This window comes from Ranitomeya variabilis, chromosome 6 (assembly GCF_051348905.1).
Source record: "Ranitomeya variabilis isolate aRanVar5 chromosome 6, aRanVar5.hap1, whole genome shotgun sequence".
In the NCBI taxonomy this organism is placed as follows: Eukaryota; Metazoa; Chordata; class Amphibia; order Anura; family Dendrobatidae; genus Ranitomeya; species Ranitomeya variabilis.
In genome coordinates this window covers 294,145,694-294,166,091 of record NC_135237.1, presented here as the reverse complement: position 1 = coordinate 294,166,091, position 20,398 = coordinate 294,145,694, and positions in this window count along the sequence as shown.

Here is a 20,398-nt window from a genome sequence, read left to right as displayed (position 1 = left end):
TTGTTTTAACCTAAGTAGCAGTGCTTTCAGTACCTGATTCAGACTTGGCAAAATGCTTGCTGAGAAATCCCAGCAGATACTGATGTCCTGAAATGATCTTGAAGCGTAGATACAGCGTATAGAGCTGTCAGATTTTCAGTAATTGAATGAATAGCATTTCTGTCTTCTTCAATCAAATCTCCAAATATATTATTATTATTATTATTATTATTATTATTATTATTAGCTGCACTTATTAGCTGTAAATCACAAAAAATAGAAAAAAACTGTTGGGGTATGATTGACTATAGCATGACAATTGAATTTCTACATGTAATTAAAAAGGATTCCCATCTCATATAGTGATGTCATATATGTCATCGTTTTACAACATACAAAATAGCGAGTTGTACAGCCAAGGTATATGTCAGTAAAGACATAACTAAAGACATCTCTCTTTGTCTCTCATAAGCCATCGTTTTTCAACTTACAAAAATAAATAATTTGCCGTTTTAGGCCACACTACCAAAATGAAGATCTGTGATCAAAAGTTATGTTAAGTATTTATTCCTCAACGCGTTTCGACACTGGAACAGTGTTTTTATCAAGTGAAAAACTGTCACCTTGAAACTCTAAAACACAAAAAAAGGCCTAAACACCTTTAATATTAAATTAATATGCAGGTGTACAAATATGCTGTGGCCAAAATACAAATATATATATATATACATAAACTATCTAGCATCATATAAGACAATGTTCTTAAAAAAGAAAAATACATAGGCCGTGATTTAACAAGATTGGTGATGTTCACTCTGGTCTTTATGAGGTGATATGTTGAAGTCATACACTCCTGATTCGTTAAGAAGCACACTCCGCACCTCTGTGCAATGTGCCAGAAATCTTACTCTAGTCAGGGGATAAGGAACACCAGAGCTCATCATGAATTAGATGAGTTGTCCCGCCACACATCCGCCCATCTTGTCGCATCTGAGCAAAACACCTTGTGAAAATGCTAGAAGTGACTACATTTTTGTGCATCTCCACATTTCACAAAAATGTTGTGACTTTTCAAACCAGGCTAACATAGAAAAATTAAGAAAAACGCATACCATAAGGATACAGCGTTTCCAAAACCTGTCAGATGACAAATGCACTTCTAGCAGGATGCAGCAGGCCCCCAATAATAAAGGCAGGGGCAGCACAGGTGCAAACTAATTATATAAGCAGCCACCCACACACACACCAGAATATGGAGGGGTTGGCTGCCTAGTAGAAAAAAATTGCACACCAGTAGGGCTTGCGTAGAACACCAGTCACACAGGTATGTGTGATGCAAAGTGTCTGGATAACAGCCTATTGATGGTGCCCAATATTATGTGGCTGGTTGTCAGAACTATATATATGCACCCCACAGGGACAGGCGCCCTAATGCACCAAGGCAGCCAACCACTCCATAATCTGATAGGTGTGTGGATGGCTGTTTTTATCAATAGTTTGTGCTGCCCCTGCCTTTATTAGTGGGGGCCTGCTGCATCCTGCTAGAAGTGCAGTTATCATCAGGCAGGTTTTCGGAAGGCTGTATCCTTATGGTATATGACTTTTCAAATCTAACATAATTTTTGCAATTTTTGTTTTTAATAAATAATGATGTACTGAATATTCTAACTATGTTTTAGAGTTAAAACTGTTGTTTTCAGAATTTCAGCATGGTTTAAAACTCCAGAAAAATAAATAGTGTCTTGTCTGTGCATTTCAAATTAGCAAAAAATCTTTCCTTCTGGTGTCAGGGAGTGGCTTGGTGTGGAGAGATATAAGACACAGACACTTGAAGTGTCCATCTGAGTCTCTCTGGTAATGACCGGTGAGATACGTTTAATGGGGACGATGGTGAACAAAGAAAATAGGACAATGAAAATATTGTCAAATCAATCAGTATCCTGAATTGGTTGCATGGTTGATTATTGCCAATTTATAAGCTATAGTGCATAATCTATGTTATGCCAAGAAGCTTCTTCCCTAAAATGTATAGTTCTTTGTCTCAGTGAAAAAACCGCAGACCCTATAGCTTTCATTGTTCCATAACCTCAACAATTAGGATGAAGGTTATAAAGCCAAAAGAAGAAACGGACTAGAATAATGGGCAAAATAGAATCTGTCAAAAATAGAGATGAATAGATTGCATATCTGAGCAATCTGCAATTTGATTTACAAGGATTAAAGAAAAAAACACAGGTGTCACTTTGCATACTGCTGAACATTGCGGCATCCAGAAAAGCAGGCCTTGATGCCTTACCACAATCACATCACATGGTCTAGTTCGGCCAATTATAAAGGATGAGGGCTGGCCACTAGATTACATTTTAGATTTTTATAGCACAGGAATAGGAGGTCAGACCACACAGTTCATTGCACAAATGGATAGAAAAAAGTGCATAAAATGCATGAAATCCACACATGGCTACAATATGTCAATAAAGTTTTATAAAAAACAAAGCAGCTTTATTTACAGCATGACACAAAAGAGACAAAAACTCAGCATCAAAAATACTATAAAAACGCATATAAAAAATGCATTCAAAAATACAGTAAAAAATGCAAGTAATCTAATTTAGTTAATGGGTGCAGAAATGGTGTGAAAAATCTGCAACATCAAAAGTTCATAATGGGAATTGAGCCTTAGACTCACATGGTATACTACACATTTTACATGTTCTACTGTATATTGAACAGAATAGCATATTTGTTGTGTTATTCTATGCTAATATCTTGACCTGACAGAGGCCAAAGGGTTTTAGTTCACTAAAGACATCTCTTGCAGTTTAGCAAAATTAATTTTACAGCACAAAAATGGCATATTCCAGATTTAAATATATATGTGAGGGGTGTCCAAATATCTGCACATTTCATTTCCACACATTGTAAATGGTGTTTTTTACAATTGTGAAGGATTGATCATCTTGGGATATATCAGAATAACTGTAGGGACTGCTTAGGACATGGCCTTCGTTGAGTGTGGGCACCATTATTGACAAATATTAGAGAATGAAAAAATCCCCCCAAACATTATAGTCACTCTACCTTTGTGAATATCACTGTGTCTTGGGATACTATTCTATTTAATGATGAATAAGTTTTGACCTTAAGCCAATATAATTTTAGGTGAATCACGGGTGTGCTTTTAATACTGCTTAATAAAGATTTAAAGTATTCAAAGTTTTTGCTAGTTTGTTAAATCCCTAGAGCACACTAGCAATTTTACAAATTGAATGATAGTGGAGGCATGATTATGCCAAAAATAGTATTTCTAATAACATGGGAGGCGGGTGTACATTCAAAAGGTGAAAATAATTACACTAATAGGCAAGGAAGATAATGGGTATGATTTAAAATTGTAAACCATATATGTAATTACTTTACATGCATGGGTGGATGGGACAATTATTTTGTAAGGGCTATATTATTATTTATTTTTAAACACCATTGATTTCATGATGCTGTACATGAGAAGGGGCAACATACAACATTAAAGTATAAAAAACAGTAAACAAACTAACAATTACAGACTGGTACAGAAAGGAGATGGCCCTGCCCTTGCAAGCTTACAGTTAGCAAGATAATGGGGAGAGAGTAGGCTAGGGGATGTGGCAGCTCCTGTGGTGGTGAGGTAGCAGAAGATTATTGCAAACTGTAAACTTTCTTGAAGAGGTGAGTTTTCAAGTTCTAGCTGAAGGCTCAAAGTGTGGCGGATCAAATGTGTCAAACAAAATTACAGATGATTGGGGACACTCTCTAAAAGTCTTGAAGTCAATTAGGTGAGGAACATTTGAGTGTAGAGAAGATAAAGAGGTCTTGGGAGGACCAGAGGTTGCGTGTTAGAAAATATCAGGAGATTAGTTCAGATATATATGGAGGAGACAGGTTATGGACAGCTTTGTAAGTCAGCGTCAGTAGTTTAAACTGGATATGTTGTGGATTTGTGACACAATGAACAGATTTTCAGAAGGCAGAAGCAGAGAAGTAGCATGGAGAGATGTGGATTAGTCAGGTAGCAGAGTTAAGGATGGACTGGAGAGGTGCAAGAGTGTTAGCACGGAAGCCACAGAGGAGGATATTGCAGTAGTCGAGGTAGGTGATAATAAGGGCATGCACTAACATTTTAGTAGACTGAGGAAAGGAAGGATTCTGGAAATATTTTTGAGTTGAAGATGCCAGGAGATGGGAAGAGATGGGATGTGCTGCTCAAAGCACAAGGCAGAATCAAGGGTTACTCAGAGGCAGCAAACTTCTGGTGCTGCAGAAAGTGTAGTGTCGTTAATTGTGATAGATAGGTAGAAAAGGAGGTAGATAGATAGATAGATAGATAGATAGATAGATAGATAGATAGATAGAAAAGGAGGAACAGCACCAGAAAAAATACCTTAAAGCCTGCACGCTTCCCTGACCAGCATTCTAATGGCCTTTCAGACAGTAAACAAAAAGGGAAACAGCACAAAAATATGTAAAAAAAGAGGACTTTAATGCCCTGTGGCGTGGCAACGTTTCGGATAAAACAAATCCTTTCTCAAGCAATGAATGAAAGATTTTGTTTATTTGCAATTAGCACTTTAATCTATGTAATACGGTGATTAGGTCTTCACAAATCATGTTTGAAATTTTATGTTAATTCATTCATTAATGACATGTGCACTGTTGTGAATTAGACTTTTTTGGCTCCCTCTTGTGGTCACTAGTGATATGACTCTGGGATTGTCTTTCCTCAGTTTGGCACCCACCTGGGTCGTTAGTCCAGGGGTGTTGCTATATAAACTTCCTGTATTCTCAGTCTTGATGCCTGGCATCGTTGTAATCAGTTCCTTTCTGTTTGCTCCTGTCTGCTGGTCCTGGTTCTTGCAAAATTAAGCTAAGTCCTGCTTCTTAGTTTTTTGGTTATTTGCATTGCTCTTATTTTTTGTCCAGCTTGTACTAAATGTGATTCCTGATTTTGCTGGAAGCTCTAGGGGGCTGGTATTCTCCCCCCGGGCCGTTAGACGGTTCGGGGGTTCTTGAATATCCAGCGTGGAAATTTTGATAGGGTTTTTGCTGACCGTATAAGTCATCTTACTATATTCTGCTATTAGTTAGTGGGCCTCTCTTTGCTAAATATCTAGTTCATTCTTACGTTTGTCTTTTCTTCTTACCTCACCATTATTATTTGTTGGGGGCTTGTATCCAACTTTTGGGGTCTTTTCTCTGGAGGCAAGAAAGGTCTATCTTTTCCCTTCTAGGGTTAGTTAGTTCTCCGGCTGGCGCGAGACGTCTAGAACCAACGTAGGCACGTTCCCCGGCTGCTGCTATTTGTGGTGCTAGGATTAGATATACGGTTAGCCCAGTTACCACTGCCCTATGAGCTGGTTTTTTGTGTTTGCAGACTTGGTATTTACTTTTGAGACCCTCTGCCATTGGGGTCATAACAGTATGCCAGGCCCTGTTTGAATGTTTAATGCATTGCAGAAGTGGGATAATAAGAAAGGAAATTCTGAGTTTTTTTTTTTTTTTTTCCTCTCTTTCTTCCTCCCCTTTACCTCTGAGTGGCTTGAGCTTGCTGCAGACATGAATGTCCAGACCTTGATTACAAGTGTAGATCAGCTTGCTGCTCGTGTGCAGGGCATACAAGATTTTGTTACCAGTAGTCCTATGTCTGAACCTAAAATACCTATTCCTGAACTGTTCTCTGGAGACCGATTTAAGTTTAGGAATTTCAGGAATAATTGTAAATTGTTTCTATCTCTGAGACCCCGTTCATCTGGAGACTGAGCTCAGCAAGTTAAAATTGTTATCTCTTTCTTACGGGGCGACCCTCAGGATTGGGCCTTCTCGCTAGCGCCAGGAGATCCGGCATTGGCAAATATTGATGCGTTTTTTCTGGCGCTCGGATTGCTTTACGAGTAGTGTTGAGCATTCCGATACTGCAAGTATCGGGTATCGGCCGATACTTGCTGTATCGGAATTCCGATACCGAGATCCGATATTTTTGTGGTATCGGGTATCGGTATCGAAACAACATTAATGTAAAAATGTGTGTAAAAATGTGTAAAAGAAAGAATTAAAATAAAAAATATCGCTATACTCACCTCTCCGACGCAGCCGGGACTTCAGCGAGGGAACCGGCAGCGTTGTTTGTTTAAAATTCGCGCTTTTACTTGGTTACGTGAAGTCCCGGCTTGTGATTGGTCAGGTCGGCCATGTTGCCGGGACGCGGACCAATCACAGCAAGCCGTGACGAAATTACGTCACGGCTTGCTGTGATTGGTCCGCGTCCCGGCAACATGGCCGCCATTAACCAATCACAAGCCGTGACGTCACGGGAGGCTGGACTTGCGCGTTTTTTAAAAAGCGCGCGTGTCCAGCCTCCAGTGACGTTCCGGCTTATGATTGGTCACGGCGCCATGTTGCCGGGACGCGGACCAATCACAGCAAGCCGTGACGAAATTACGTCACGGCTTGCTGTGATTGGTCCGCGTCCCGGCAACATGGCCGCCATTAACCAATCACAAGCCGTGACGTCACGGGAGGCTGGACACGCGCGCTTTTTAAAAAACGCGCAAGTCCAGCCTCCCGTGACGTCACGGCTTGTGATTGGTTAATGGCGGCCATGTTGCCGGGACGCGGACCAATCACAGCAAGCCGTGACGTAATTTTGTCACGGCTTGCTGTGATTGGTCCGCGTCCCGGCAACATGGCCGCCCTGACCAATCACAAGCCGGGACTTCACGTAACCAAGTAAAAGCGCAAATTTTAAACAAACAACGCTGCCGGTTCCCTCGCTGAGGTCCCGGCTGCGTCAGAGGGTGATTATAGCGATATTTTTTATTTTAATTCTTTCTTTTACACATTTATATGGTTCCCAGGGCCTGAAGGAGAGTTTCCTCTCCTTCAGACCCTGGGAACCATCAGGGATACCGTCCGATACATGAGTCCCATTGACTTGTATTGGTATCGGGTATCGGTATCGGATTGGATCCGATACTTTGCCGGTATCGGCCGATACTTTCCGATACCGATACTTTCAAGTATCGGACGGTATCGCTCAACACTATTTACGAGGAACCTAATCTTGAAATTCAGGCAGAAAAAGCCTTGCTGGCTATTTCTCAGGGCCAGGATGAAGCTGAAGTGTATTGCCAAAAATTTCGGAAATGGTCTGTGCTTACTCAGTGGAATGAGTGTGCTCTGGCCGCAAATTTCAGAAATGGCCTTTCTGAAGCCATTAAGAATGTGATGGTGGGTTTCTCCATTCCTACAGGTCTGAATGATTCCATGGCGCTGGCTATTCAAATTGACCGGCGTTTGCGGGAGCGCAAAGCCGCTAATCCTCTGGTGGTGTTGTCTGAACAAACCTGATGTAATGCAATGTGGTAGAATTCAGACTAGAAATGAACGGAAAAATCATAGACGTCAGAATGGGTTGTGTTTTTACTGTGGTGATTCTACACATGTTATATCAGCATGCTCTAAACGCCTAACAAGGGTTGTTAGTCCTGTCGCTATTGGTAATTTGCAACCTAAATTTATTTTGTCTGTGACTTTAATTTGCTCATTGTCCTCCTACCCTGTTATGGCATTTGTGGATTCAGGTGCTGCCCTGAGTCTTATGGATCTGTCATTTGCCAAGCGCTGTGGTTTTGTTCTTGAGCCGTTGGTAAATCCTATCCCTCTTAGAGGTATTGATGCTACGCCATTGGCGGAAAATAAACCGCAGTTTTGGACACAGGTAACCATGTGCATGACTCCTGAACATCGGGAGGTGATTCGTTTTCTTGTTCTGCATAAAATGCATGATTTGGTCGTTTTTCGGTCTGCCATGGTTACAGACCCATAATCCAGTCTTGGATTGGAAGGCAATGTCTGTGTCAAGTTGGGGCTGTCAGGGAATTCATGGTGATTCCCCGCCGGTGTCTATTGCTTCCTCTACTCCTTCGGAAGTTCCTGAGTATTTGTCTGATTATCAGGATGTATTCAGCGAGTCCAGGTCCAGTGCTCTTCCTCCTCATAGGGACTGTGACTGCGCTATAGATTTGATTCCAGGTAGTAAATTTCCTAAGGGAAGATTATTTAATCTGTCTGTACCTGAGCATACCGCAATGGGTTCGTATATCAAGGAATCTCTGGAGAAGGGGCATATCCGTCCATCCTCTTCCCCTCTTGGTGCGGGATTCTTTTTTGTGGCCAAGAAGGACGGATCTTTGAGACCTTGTATTGACTATCGGCTTCTGAATAAAATCACTGTTAAATTTCAGTATCCTTTGCCTCTGTTGTCGGACTTGTTTGCCCGGATTAAAGGTGCCAAGTGGTTCACCAAGATAGATCTTCGTGGTGCGTACAACCTTGTGCGCATTAAGCAAGGAGATGAATGGAAAACTGCATTTAATACGCCCGAAGGTCATTTTGAGTACTTGGTGATGCCTTTTGGGCTCTCTAATGCTCCTTCAGTGTTTCAGTCCTTTATGCATGATATTTTCCGGAAGTATCTGGATAAATTTATGATTGTTTATCTGGATGATATTCTGTTTTTTTCTGATGATTGGGACTCGCATGTAGAGCAGGTCAGGATGGTTTTTCAGGTTTTGCGTGAGAATGCTTTGTTTGTTAAGGGCTCAAAGTGTCTCTTTGGAGTACAGAAGGTTCCCTTTTTGGGTTTTATTTTTTCCCCTTCTGCGGTGGAGATGGACCCAGTCAAGGTCCGAGCTATTCATGATTGGACTCAACCCACGTCAGTTAAGAGTCTTCAGAAGTTCTTGGGTTTTGCTAACTTCTACCGTCGTTTTATCGCTAATTTTTCTAGCATGGTTAAACCTTTGACGGATATGACCAAGAAAGGTTCTGATGTTGCTAACTGGGCTCCTGCAGCCGTGGAAGCTTCCAAGAGTTGAAGCGCCGGTTTACTTCGGCGCCTGTTTTGTGCCAGCCTGATGTCTCACTTCCCTTTCAGGTTGAAGTGGATGCTTCTGAGATTGGGGCAGGGGCCGTTTTGTCGCAGAGAGGCCCTGGTTGCTCTGTAATGAGACCATGTGCTTTTTTCTCTAGGAAGTTTTCGCCTGCTGAGCGGAATTATGATGTTGGCAATCGGGAGTTGTTGGCCATGAAGTGGGCATTTGAGGAGTGGCGTCATTGGCTCGAGGGTGCTAAGCATCGTGTGGTGGTCTTGACTGATCACAAAAATCTGATGTATCTCGAGTCTGCTAAATGCCTGAATCCTAGACAGGCCCGTTGGTCATTGTTTTTCTTCCGTTTTGACTTTGTGGTCTCGTATTTACCAGGTTCAAAGAATGTGAAGGCTGATGCTCTTTCAAGGAGCTTTGTGCCTGACTCTCCTGGAGTCGCAGAACCAGTTGGTATTCTTAAAGAGGGAGTTATCTTGTCAGCCATTTCTCCGGATTTGCGACGTGTGTTGCAGAGATTTCAGGCTGGTAGACCTGACTCTTGTCCACCTGACAGACTGTTTGTTCCTGATAAGTGGACCAGCAGAGTCATTTTCGAGGTTCATTCCTCGGTGTTGGCAGGGCATCCGGGAATTTTTGGCACCAGAGATTTGGTGGCTAGGTCCTTTTGGTGGCCTTCCTTGTCACGGGATGTGCGGTCATTTGTGCAGTCCTGTGGGACTTGTGCTCGAGCTAAGCCTTGCTGTTCTCGTGCCAGCGGGTTGCTCTTGCCCTTGCCTGTCCCGAAGAGGCCTTGGACACACATTTCCATGGATTTCATTTCAGATCTTCCGGTGTCTCAGGGCATGTCTGTCATCTGGGTGGTATGTGATCGCTTTTCCAAGATGGTCCATTTGGTATATTTGCCTAAGCTGCCTTCCTCTTCCGATCTGGTTCCTTTGTTCTTTCAGAATGTGGTTCGTTTACACGGCATTCCTGAGAATATTGTGTCTGACAGAGGATCCCAGTTTGTTTCCAGGTTCTGGCGATCCTTTTGTGCTAAGATGGGCATTGATTTGTCGTTTTCGTCTGCCTTTCATCCTCAGACTAATGGACAAACGGAGCGAACTAATCAGACTCTGGAGGCTTATTTGAGGTGTTTTGTTTCTGCAGATCAGGATGATTGGGTGACCTTCTTGCCATTGGCTGAGTTTGCCCTTAATAATCGGGCTAGTTCCGCTACTTTGGTTTCGCCATTTTTCTGCAACTCTGGTTTCCATCCTCGTTTTTCCTCGGGACATGTGGAGCCTTCTGACTGTCCTGGGGTTGATTCCATGGTGGATGGGTTGCAGCAGATTTGGAATCATGTGGTGGACAACTTGAAGTTGTCACAGGAGAAGGCTCAGCGTTTTGCCAATCGCCGCCGCGGTGTGGGTCCCCGACTTCGTGTTGGGGATTTGGTATGGCTGTCTTCTCGATTTGTTCCTATGAAGGTCTCCTCTCCTAAATTTAAGCCTCGCTTCATCGGTCCTTACAAGATATTGGAAATCCTTAATCCTGTGTCCTTTCGCTTGGATCTTCCGGTGTCGTTTGCCATTCACAACGTGTTCCATAGGTCTTTGTTGCGGCGGTACGTTGTACCTGTGGTTCCTTCTGTTGAGCCTCCTGCTCCGGTGTTGGTTGAGGGCGAGTTGGAGTACGTGGTGGAGAAGATCTTGGATTCTCGTCTCTCCAGGCGGAGGCTTCAGTATCTGGTCAAGTGGAAGGGCTATGGTCAGGAGGATAATTCCTGGGTGGTTGCCTATGATGTGCATGCGGCCGATTTAGTTTGTGCCTTTCACGCTGCTCATCCTGATCGCCCTGGTGGTCTTGGTGAGGGTTCGGTGACCCCTCCTTAAAGGGGGGGTACTGTTGTGAATTAGACTTTTTTGGCTCCCTCTTGTGGTCACTAGTGATATGACTCTGGGATTGTCTTTCCTCAGTTTGGCACCCACCTGGGTCGTTAGTCCAGGGGTGTTGCTATATAAACTTCCTGAATTCTCAGTCTGGTGCCTGGCATCGTTGTAATCAGTTCCTTTCTGTTTGCTCCTGTCTGCTGGTCCTGGTTCTTGCAAAATTAAGCTAAGTCCTGCTTCTTAGTTTTTTGGTTATTTGCATTGCTCTTATTTTTTGTCCAGCTTGTACTAAATGTGATTCCTGATTTTGCTGGAAGCTCTAGGGGGCTGGTATTCTCCCCCTGGGCCGTTAGACGGTTCGGGGGTTCTTGAATATCCAGCGTGGAAATTTTGATAGGGTTTTTGCTGACCGTATAAGTCATCTTACTATATTCTGCTATTAGTTAGTGGGCCTCTCTTTGCTAAATACCTAGTTCATTCTTACGTTTGCCTTTCTTCTTACCTCACCATTATTATTTGTTGGGGGCTTGTATCCAACTTTTGGGGTCTTTTCTCTGGAGGCAAGAAAGGTCTATCTTTTCCCTTCTAGGGTTAGTTAGTTCTCCGGCTGGCGCGAGACGTCTAGAACCAACGTAGGCACGTTCCCCGGCTGCTGCTATTTGTGGTGCTAGGATTAGATATACGGTTAGCCCAGTTACCACTGCCCTATGAGCTGGTTTTTTGTGTTTGCAGACTTGGTATTTACTTTTGAGACCCTCTGCCATGGGGGTCATAACAGTGCACCCTATATATGTCTGTAGCACTGCTTGATTCATTGCTTGAGAAAGGATTTGTTTTATCCTAAACCTTGACACGCAACAGGGCATTAAAGTCCTCTTTTTTACATCTTTTTGGGCTGTTTCCCTTTTTGTTTTACTATTTACTACTAGATAGATAGATAGATAGATAGATAGATAGATAGATAGATAGATAGATAGATAGATAGATAAAAAGAGATTTTGGAACATTTAAATTACTTACAGGTGGGTGCCAAGCCTCCAGACAAATATCCAGTTTGTTTCATAGCAAAAATATCAATAGAAGGCAGCACTCCAAGATAGACAAAAATAAATGAAAAAAAATCGACTTTATTGAGCCCAAATAGCAATGTTTCGCTTCATAGAAACTTCATCAAGCAAAGGAAGGGTCTTTGAACCCAAACGTTGCCATTTTTGTCTTGGTAGGAGTGCTGCCTTCTATTGTTTTTTAGATAGATAGATAGGTAGACAGACAGATAAATCAGGGGTAAGGTGAAATGAAGGACAGATGATGAGTTCAGTTTTGTCCACATTGAGTTTTAGGAAGCAAGAGGAGAAGGAGGATAAGGCTGATAGACACTTTGGGATTCTGGATAGCAGAGAGATGACATTTGGGACAGAGAGGTAGATCTAAGTGTCTTCAGCATATAGGTGGTAATGGAAGTCATGGGACTTTATGAGCTGTCCTAGGCCCAGGCCATAGGTATAAATTAGGAAGAGAAGTCCCAGGACAGAGCCTTTAGGGACACCAACAGAAAGAGGGCAGGATGAGGAGGCATCATGGGAATGGGAGATATTTAATATATGGTTAGAAACGTACAATAAGATCCAGGAGAGAGCAAGGACTTTGAAGCAAAGGGAAGAGAGGATTTGTAGAAAGATGTAGTGTTGCGGGCAGAGAACAGATCTAGAATGAGAATTGTAGAGATCTGTTAGGTTCGATGATAAGTAAGTCATTAGTAATTTTGGCCAGGGCAGTTTCAATAAAGTGGTCGGGTCAGAAGCTGTTCAAGATGCTTGGAGGCAAGCAGGAGCAGCGGTATGGGACAATAGTTTAACACAGAGGTCGGGTTGAAGGATGTTTTCTTTAAGATAGGTGTGACTGTGGCATGTTTGAGAGGAGAAGATGCCAAAATTTAATGATAGGTTGAAGAGATTGACGAGGAGGTATATATATATATATATATATATGTATATATATATATATATATATATATATATATATATATATATATATATATATATATATATATATTTCATTATACTGAAATCATATTATGGGGGTTTCATGTTTATTAAAAAGTAATGTAAATGTAATTGCATTACCTTACCTGGTGGTGTTATATGTGTTATGGCAGATAACATCTATTATGTTATCTGAACTCAGGGAGACATCAATGTGTGATTTGTAGTGTAACACAGGAATGCAACTGACATCTACTACATTATATTTACACAAAGCTATTGTTAGGGTTCGAGTTCCCGCCTCTGCACAGGGGGAATCTTGGGCCATCTCCGCTGCAGTCTCCCATTCTTCTCCTGCCACAGTGGAGGCTGCTCAGCGGAGACATCGGCCTCAGTGTCTCACTCAATCTGACTCTGTGAGGAGGATTACTGCTGCTCTTCCAGCTTCTGCTATTGTAGTCAGTGCTGGGCAGCAGCGAGCAGACGCTTTTGGGACTAAGTCTTGCTTTTCTCCTTCTGAGCATGCCCAGGGTAAGATCTCTCATTGGAGATCGAGGGTCACATGCTTGGATACTGCAGCAAGGTCCTGAAGGTGCTCAGGCTTTGCGGCAGCTTCTCATTGGTCCTTCTTGGAAGGTCCTGTTCGGGCTGCAGCTATAAAAGGCTTGCATGGCCGCACGGCCATGCGCTAGTGTCTTTCTAAATTATGTGCTTTGTGCCAGTGTGGTCATGTGTGATTGTGTTCAGGGACCCGGCTGAAATAAGCCCCTAGAATGCTGGCACCTCCGGTGAGGAGTTTTGTGTGCATGCATGACCACTGACTGCTCTTTCTTGGGTAGTTAGCCTGTGCTCCTGTGAAGTTAACAGGGTGCAGAGCTTTGCTTTCACAGCTGCTCTGTGAGTTAACCGAGCTAGCCAATACCGCCATATAGTGCTGCCATTTGTCTAGCAGCAAGTTCTCCTGCACGGTGGACCCCGGGCTGCGAACGCACCAATAACAATAAAAACTATTATCCTCGGTGCGTTCCGCTAGCCCTAACAGCTAAGGTTGTGTTATTGTAACAACTCTGCTGGCATCACGGCATGGCCTCTCATCTCTCACACTAACTTACCCACTGCTCCAGGTCATGTTGCAGTTTTTGCTTCTCGCCAGCTCCATATTCTGTTCCTCTGATCTCTGCATGCTTTCTGGCTGTGTGCATAGGAAGGTGGTGCCTGAACTCTGGTTCTTAAAGGAAACAGGTGCACCTGTCTAATCTGTTCCTGACCAATTACCAAGAGGCCTCCAGTATTTAGTGCAGCTCCACCCAGTGGACTGGGCCTGTGCAATGTGTTAGCTCAGTTTGTGTTTTTCTTCTGAGTTTGCCAGACCTTGCTCTAATAATAATAATAATAATAATAATAATCTTTATTTATATAGCGCCAACATATTCCGCAGCGCTTTACAGAGTTACTCCCTCTCTGGAGGCTTTTCTCTGTGTTCTTGCCTTGAACTTGTTGTCCACCCTCCAGGAGGCAAAATATCCTGGTCCCTGTGTCTTTGTTCTTGTTTCTTGTCTTGTTCCATTTCCTTGTCTGAACTTAGTCTTACCTCGGTCTCCTTGTCTGTGGCTTCCTTTCCTGTTGTGTCTTTCCTTGTGTTTCTCAGTCTGCTTATGCTCTGCACTCTTGCGGTTCTGCCTGCTCTGTACCTTTGTGGCTTTACCTCTGCTCCGCACTCCTGCGGTTCTGCTCCTTTCTACTCTGCTTATATTCTGCTGCTGCAGTAATCTCTTGCTGCAGCTCCTCTTCACATTCCTTGTGGCTCTGCTCTGCTTAGCTTCTGCTGCTGCAGTAATCTCTTGCTGCAGATCCTCTTCATATTCCTTGTGGTTCTGCTCTGCTTAGCTTTTATTGCTGTGCTATCTCTTGCTGCTCTACCGCTCCTATCCACAGCCTTGCAGTTCTCTTCCTGTCTGTACAGGTCCCAACCTGTTCTTTCATACCTCATTCATTTCTGCTTGTTTCCTTTCCTGCACTCCTGTGTGAACAGGTCCCTACCTGTTCCTCCATACTTCATATCCATTCCTGCACCTCCTGTGTGAACAGGTCCCTACCTGTTCCTCCATACTACATATCCGTACCTGCACGTCCAATGTGAACAGGTCCCTACCTGTTCCTTCATACACCACATCAACCAGTCCTGTGTTCTCTGCCATGCCTGCCAGTCCTGTGTTCTCTGCCGTGCCTGCCAGTCCTGTGTTCTCTGCCATGCCTGCCAGTCCTGTGTTCTCTGCTGTGCCTGCCAGCCCTGTATTCTCTGCTGTGCCTGCCAGCCCTGTGTTCTCTGCCGTGCCTGCCAGCCCTGTATTCTCTGCTGTGCCTGCCAGCCCTGTGTTCTCTGCCATGCCTGCCAGCCCTGTGTTCTCTGCCATGTTTCTGCCAGCCCTGTGTCTCAATAGTAATAAATCACTTGGCACTCAAATGGTTTCTTTCAGATGAAAAAAGTGAACATCCCATTTATTTGTGCATCCAGTTCAAAGATTATTTAAACGTTTTCGTTCAAATCACAAGACCTTCATCAGAAATATCTTTAACAAAACTGGAAGCATAGGACAATGAGGTATATGAGCTTAGGCAACCCGGGATGGAAAGCGCACCTGGAGCGTCTCACAGATCCTTGAAGGGAGAAGGAGGGCGTGTATCCGCCGCTGCATATGGCACTCATAGACGTCCGGTCCGTCACGCTGTGTGGAGTAATCCTGGGGGCCGCCAGGATTACTCCACACAGCGTGACGGACCGGACGTCTATTACTAATTACGTTTCTTATTATTGGATTGACAGGCTGGAAACCTGACTTGGGCACCACACAGGATCCTTGAGTGCCGTGTGTTTTGTCTTTAGCCCTGTGTCTCAGCCATGCCAGCCTACACATCTGAGTTTCAGCCACGCTCTTCTGCCAGTCCTGCCTGATGCCTGCACCAATCCTGGTGTTCCTGTCTCCCAAGTGGCATCAGCAGCCACAGCCAGACACCACCCTGGAGTAGCACCTGGCAGCTGCCTGCTGCACAAGCCTGACCTCACCATCAGAGGCTCCAGTGAAAACCCAGGCAGCTGTCATAGTCACGCCCCTTCCAGGGTAGTCTGGTTTGTGGCACAGTGGGGCCACAAACCCCCTGAGCTCACGCCCACTAGTCAGGGCATGTGCGTGACAGCTTGCACAGGACATGGCTTCCGCTGTATTCCATGTCCTACCGCTCGCAAAGCATGATGAACCTTTTCCTGCCTGTATGAGCAACCTGAAAAATTTGTTCCACCAAGGGTTGTTCAGATTGAAGAGACTTCTGACCCAATTATAGTCTCTAATGCTCTATTCAAGCAACTTCAGGCCTATGAGAAGGAGCACGACCCAGCAGACCCACCTAGGTTTTATGGGAATCCAGAAGAATGCCAAAGCTTCCTGGAACAGTGCTTGCGCTACATCCTGCAGAATGCAGCTTGTTTCCCCTCTGACTGGGTTAAGGTGGGTTACATTATGTCCTACCTAGCATGAGATGCTTTATTATGGATTTGTCCCCTCTGGGAAGCAGGGGATCCTATCATCATGAACCTTGTGGCCTTCCGTAGAGTCTTTGACAAGCCTTGTCCTGCTGCTCCTGTGAAGTCTTCCCCATCTAGATCTGAGAGGCGCTCCAGTCGGGTGAAACCCGTGAAGAAACCCCCACGTGAAGCCATGACAGTCTGTGATTCTCCAGTTCCTCTTCCCGTTAAAGCAGCTACTCAAATAGAACCCAAAAAGACTGTCAAGAGTGGACTGGCAAAGCACCAGTCTAAGACCAGTCGTAAGAAGGGTTTACTTTATTGCTGCAGTTGTGAGGAACACCCAGATGGCCTCTGTCCAAAGGATCTAAAGCTTCAAAACCTTGGGCCAGTAGGAGAGACTGCCCTTGGTGAGAATAACTCCCTTCTGTTAAAGTCTGTGTCTGTTCCGGTGCCTTGTGGGAGCTTCGGCCCTGCAGATGTATTCAAGCTGCTAACCAGACGGAGTCTAAGTGTGGTTCCTGTTCCACTGCTCCAGAATCCTGTGAAGGTGTTTGGTGATTGTTAAGCCCTACTTATGAACAGTCCAGTGTCGAAGGGACTACTACAGCTCCAAATTGGAGCATTATATTCGAAGAAATTTATTTTCCACTTGTTGACCGGCCCGCCTGTCGGTCATTCTGAGCTGGATACTCTGCTGCCCGGTCCGGTCCAAAGACCCAGCGTGGTTCTGCATTTGGAACTATCAGGTCTCCAGAAGTTTCTTGTTCCTAAACTGCAAGGTCAATCTACAGTGTTGATATCTTCTCCACCTAATCAGCTGGCTATTGAGTCACGGTGTGCTGACCTCACTGAAGTAAAGGAAGCAGTGGCGTCCTCTCCACACACCTCCAGTGACAATACCAGTGACCAGTTCCCAGGAACATCCATGTCACTTAAAAGTTTTTCTCTGAACTATGGGCAGAAGATGCTTCCTGTAAAGATGCCTTCAGAATCCATGTGGCAGGTGGATGAAGAAATTGAAGCAGAAGCTCTTGTATCTCTGTTCTTCACCAATCCGGAGGATGAGATGGTCCAGTTTTGTGAGAGTAACAGGCTGATGGGGCTTCTTGAAAGTATGCCTTCTGCTTCCAAGTGGCTACTTGATACTAAGACAGAGACTTACTCATCCTCTAATCCGGAAGAGGAGGTCCAGTTTTTTCAGGGTTCCAGGCTGAAGATGTTTCCTGTATGTATGCCTCCAGCTTCCATCTGGCTATTGGGTGAAGATCCCAAGACAGAAGTGTTCTCATCTCTGCTTTCCACCAGTCTAAAGGAGGAGGTTCAATTTTCTTGTGATGATGGGCTTAAGTTGGATCCAGTGAAGGTGTCTTCAGTTTCCAAAGAATCGGATTATGTTGAGGTCAAATCAGAAGCTTCCAAGTCTCTGCTTTCAGTCAACCAGGTGAAATACGTCCTGTCCCTTGTATCTTCTGTGTGGGAAGCTGATCTTACTGGACTCAAAGAGACTGGGCAACCTGAGATCTCTAATGTCTCATCTACCTCATTCTACCAGAGGAATGTTGTGATGGTTTTGACTATGTGTGCTCCTATTCTTCTTCTACAAGTTGTTCTGGCAGGCTTGAAGTAGAGGGGCCATAAACGGGGGGTACTGTAACAATTCTGCTGGCATCACGGCATGGCCTCTCATCTCTCACACTATCTTACCCACGGCTTCATGTTATGTTGCAGTTTCTGTTTCTCGCCAGCTCCATATTCTGTTCCTCTGCTCTCTGCATGCTTCCTGGCTGTGTGCATAGGGGGGCGGTGCCTGAACTCTCTGGTTCTTATAGGATTCAGGTGCATCTGTCTAATCTGTTCCTGACCAATTACCAAGAGGCCTCCAGTATTTAGTTCAGCTCCACCCAGTGGACTGGGCCTGTGCAATGTGTTAGCTCAGTTTGTGCTTTGCTTCTGAGTTTGCCAGGCCTTGCTCTGAGTTACTCCCTCTCTGGAGGCTTTTCTCTGAGTTCTTGCCTTGATCTTGTTGTCCGCCCTCCAGGAGGCAGAATATCCTGGTCCCTGTGTCTTTGTTCTTGTTTCTTGTTTTGTTCCATTTCCTTGTCTGAACTTAGTCTTATATCGGTCTCCTTGTCTGTGGATTCCTTCCCTGTTGTGTCTTTCCTTGTGTTTCTCAGTCTGCTTATGCTCCACACTCTTGTGGTTCTGCCTGCTCTGTACCTTTGTGACTTTACCTCTGCTCCGCACTCCTGCAGTTCTGCTCCTTTCTACTCTGCTTATCTTCTGCTGCAGTAATCTCTTGCTGCAGCTCCTCTCTGCATTCCTTGCGGTTCTGCTCTGCTTTGTTGCTGCAGAAACCTCTTGCTGCAGCTCCTCTCCATATTCCTTGTGTTCTGCTCTGCTTAGCTTTTATTGCTGCACTATCTCTTGCTGCTCTACCGCTCCTATCCACAGCCTTGCAGTTCTTTTCCTGTCTGTACAGGTCCCAACCTGTTCCTTCTTTCTCCTATTCTTCTGGCTTGTTTCCGTACCTGCATCTCCTGAGTGAACAGGTCCCAACCTGTTCCTTCATACCTCATTCCTTTCTGCTTGTTTCCTTTCCTGCACTCCTGTGTGAACAGGTCACTACCTGTTCCTCCATACTACATATCCGTACCTGCACCTCCAGTGTGAACAGGTCCCTACCTGTTCCTTCATACACCACATCAACCAGTCCTGTGTTCTCTGCCGTGCCTGCCAGTCCTGTGTTCTCTGCCGTGCCTGCCAGCCCTGTGTTCTCTGCCATGCCTGCCAGCTCTGTGTTCTCTGCCGTGCCTGCCAGCCCTGTGTTCTCTGCCGTGCCTGCCAGCCCTGTGTTCTCTGCCGTGCCTGCCAGCCCTGTGTTCTCTGCTGTTCCTGCCAGCCCTGTGTTCTCTGCCATGCCTGCCAGCCCTGTGTTCTCTGCCATGCCTGCCACACCTGTGTTCTCTGCCATGCCTGCCAGCCCTGTGTTCTCTGCCGTGCCTGCCAACCCTGTGTTCTCTGCCGTGTCTCTGCCAGCCCTGTGTCTCAGCCATGCCAGCCTACTTGCCTGAGTTTCAGCTGTGCTCTTCTGCCAGTCCTGCCTGATGCCCACACCAATCCTGGTGTTCCTGTCTCCCAAGTGGGATCAGCAGCCACAGCCAGACACCACCCTGGAGTAGCACCTGGCAGCTGCCTGCTGCACAAGCCTGACCTCACCATCAGAGGCTTCAGTGAAAACCCAGGCAACTGTCATAGTCACGCCCCTTCCAGGGTAGTCTGGTTTGTGGCACAGTGGGGCCACAAACCCCCTGAGCTCATGCCCACCAGTCAGGGCATGAGCGTGACAGTTATCTATGGTGTTATTTATTTATTTTTGGGGGAGGAGTGGTGGCAAAACGTATCTTGGAGCTTGGGCCTCAGATCTTTACTGACTCTAGCAACCTCCACTGGAATACAGTGCAGATAAAAAAAAATGTATGTAGTGAGGAGAGATGGTATGTTTCATATATAATGAGTTTTGCCTACCTGAGGTTGATACCGAATCTTTACATTTTAAATATTTTATCAGGTCTAATCTTGTGTTCTAAAGTCTATTATATAGTATTTAAGATTTCCACCACTTAAGTAAAGTATTTTAAAATTTCTGGCATTTACTTACAGTGATAAAAATTAACTGTACATGTTGGACAGCATGGGAAGACATTCAGTAGGTAGCCAAGTGCCAGCTGCCATTCCTCTTAGCCTTTGAGCTGCTGACTCTACACAGTGCACTTTATAATAGTAAATGATTTAGGAATCCTTGTTCACAGTGAGCTGGGAAGCAGCATTCTGTGCCAAGCAGATGTTGCTGCAGCTAATAAAATCCTGAGATGCATAAAAAGGTTATTAGACCTACAAGGAGCAGTGGCATTGCTTTAACTCTGCATATTCCTGCAGTACAAAGGAAGAAAAGGCAAGATTTGTTTATTATCTAGTAAATGAATTACTGAGAACTGAAAAAATTGCTAAAATACAATCAAGACTTAAGAATACTTAATATTAATAAGTATTCCACTAAATAATCACACATAATTAAACACTGAATAGAAACTCACACACAATGAATTGCTAAAAATTAAA